The sequence below is a fragment of the Macrotis lagotis genome, chromosome 6 (assembly GCF_037893015.1).
Source record: "Macrotis lagotis isolate mMagLag1 chromosome 6, bilby.v1.9.chrom.fasta, whole genome shotgun sequence".
Taxonomy (NCBI): Eukaryota; Metazoa; Chordata; class Mammalia; order Peramelemorphia; family Peramelidae; genus Macrotis; species Macrotis lagotis.
Genome location: NC_133663.1, coordinates 187,449,225 through 187,452,082, shown reverse-complemented (window position 1 = coordinate 187,452,082; position 2,858 = coordinate 187,449,225). Strand labels below are relative to the sequence as shown.

Genomic DNA, 2,858 nt, shown 5'->3' with positions numbered 1-2,858 from the left:
TTGCCTGCTTCAGGTTCCTGGATCTGGGCTGCCAAGCCATGCTGCTAGCTGAATGCCCTGAGGGCTGGACTTCACGTGCTGCCTCTGGCAGAGCCCCCCCCCCACACACACACACACACTGATCTTCCAAGTTGTGCCCAGTACTCCCCAGGGTATAGGTGAGGAAACTGCCCCCACTGCTGTGGGCAGCAGCTCCCAGCACCCTGGGCCTGCCTTCAGTTCCTTCACTCTGGTGGCCACCCCTGCAATCCCATGGAGCAGAGCCTTTCTGCCATTTTCCAGGTTACCTTGGGTTGGAGAACTGCCTTACTGGATCCCTCTGTGGGTTCTGTCTCTCAAAAATTTAGTTAGAGTCCTTATTTTATAAGTTTGAAAATATCAGAGAGAGTACCTAAGAGAGGATCTTCTCCAGTTGCAATCTTGACTCCGCCCCCACAATTCTGCTTCTTAAGGAGTTGGGGGGTTTTTTTTAGGCTTTTGCAAGGCAAATGGGGTTAAGTAGCTTGCCCAAGGCCACATAGCTAGGTAATTATTAAGTGTCTGAGACCGGATTTGAACCCAGGTACTCCTGACTCCAAGGCCGGTGCTTTATCCACTACGCCACCTAGCCACCACCTAGCCGCCCCCTAGGAGTTGGGTTTTTTGGTGAGTTTTTTTTAAACCAGTAGGCCAATTCTGTTTTTTAAGGTGCTATTTTCCTTCAGTAATTTTTGTGCCTTTTTTTTATCAAGTCATGAATCCTCTTTTCATAATTTTTTTTTCATCATTCTCATTTCTTTTACTAATTTTTTCCTCTATCATGCTTATCTTTTTCTTAATGCTTCCATAATTCTTGTTGCGTTTGAATCCAATTAGCATTATTTTTTGATGGTTGTACCTGTTTTCACATCTTTTTTTTTGAGAGGTTGATTGATGTACTATATTGACAAGATACTGATTGGTTACATGTTGAAGAAAACATACAATACAAAATACAGAAAAAAGTTGGTTCCATTCCCCCAAATACTCATCATTATGATTTGGTCAAAATAGGGCTCAAAGTCAGAGGTCCAGGTGGTAGCAGGAGATTTGGGAAAAGGGTTCTTGGCTGCCATAATAATGCTGTTTCTCTTTGGGCTGTGAGTCAGTTGGGTGGGGTAAAAGAGTAGGGTGGCCCCAATAAGAACCAGTTGAAGGAAAATCCTCCTAGTCCTCTTCCCCACCCAGGGCTTGCCTTCATCCCAAGATAAACAAAACCCACTCCAAGGTGGTGGGTGAGGATATGAGACTGAGGTGCTACCAACAATTCTCCCAATCAGCAAAAGGGCCAGGAAGGGTAACCACTTCCCTATCCCCTCCCCACCCATAAAAAATACAAGGGTAGGAGAAGAATTGGGACATGCAGCTACCAAGAAAAGAATAAGAGGGGAGAGGTAGGAAGAGGTGAAGTTCATATATATTAAAAAAGTGACTTAAGACTTAAAATTGAATTCGTATTTGTACAGAAAGGTGCAGGTGGAATAGCTTCCTCCAGCCTACGATCAAAAAATTTGTGGAGAAATCACAGCACACACCCCCCCCCCCCCCCCAAGGCGGTGGTTCTCATTAAGTGCGATTAATTAGAGTAGATTCCAGTCAGGTTGTTCAGGCAGGGAGAGGTGGGGGGCAGTGGGCGGGCAAGTGAGTACTCAGTTGCTGCAGCACTGGCTCCTGTTGGTTGGACTGTCTTCCTGGAGGTCCACACCCCAATTCCGGCCCGGGGCACCAGGTTCCTTCTTAGTTATTGCCATGGAAATTTCGTTCACATTCATTGCTGTCTTTGCTGATGTTTCCATGAAGAGCAAGCTGTTGCCATCTGCATAGGCTTGTGCTTCTTGGAAATCCACAGCTCTCTTGCTGGACAGGTCAGCCTTATTGCCGGCGAGTGCAATGACTATGTTGGGACTAGCCTGCTACTGCAGCTCTTTCACCCAGTTCTTGGCCCGTGCAAATGTATCTGTATTTGTGATGTCGTAGACCATAATGGCTGCCTGGGCGCCCCGATAGTACATGGGGGCCAGGCTGTGATACCACTCTTGTCCTACTCTGTCCCAGATCTCAAACTTGACCGTTGTGTCATCCAAGCAGACAATCTGTGTGAGGAAGGCCGCTCCAATCGTGCTCTCCTGGTATTCATGAAACTGTCCCTTGACGAAGCGGAGGACGAGGCTTGACTTGCCCACTGCTGACTCCCCAAGTAAGACCAGTTTAAATTGGCAGATTTTGTTACCAGCAGCTGGTCCATTGGGTGATGCTGCGCCTTCCCAACCCGCCATGGCCAGTCCCACAGCAGTGGCACCAGTGAGCGTGGGGTTGGGCTGGGAGGCCAACACTGAGCGCAGAGGCACTTAGTGGGGAGAGGAGGCCTCCACTGAGGCTCTGGGGCGGCAGGGCTACCGGGGCCGGCTCAGCTACCGGGGTGCCGGCTCTGAGGTTAGGTTCTGCTCCCCCCCCCCCCCCCCCCCCCCCCGCAGTGTCCCAGGCTCCGGCCTCCACTCCACCATCATCTTCTGAGTTTGTGTCTTGGACTTCCCTGTCACCTTAGCTGCTTTTTATGATCAAGGGTTTTGGAGTTTGGGTGTTTTGGGTTGTTTGGCTTTTATTTTTACATTTTTTTTTCCATTTCCCCATCTATTTCTTAACCATTAATCTTATATTAATGTTGGACTTTGCTCACCCGGGATGGGGAGAGATCTGGTCACTACTCTTCTGGTCTGCATGAAGAGCCCCAATTTCTCTGCAGTCATAGCTGCTCATCTTGACCCCAGAACTGTGAACAGATCTCCTTTTTTTCCTGCTACCACAAGTACTAATGCTCTTCTCTGACCAAGATTATGAAC

General features: G+C 48.5%; 1 pseudogene; it reads right to left on the bottom strand.

Annotated features, from left to right (window-relative positions):
• Positions 1-1,667: 1,667 nt before the first annotated feature.
• LOC141491946 (ras-related protein Rab-5C pseudogene) lies at positions 1,668-2,294 on the bottom strand (annotated as a pseudogene).
• Positions 2,295-2,858: the final 564 nt, after the last annotated feature.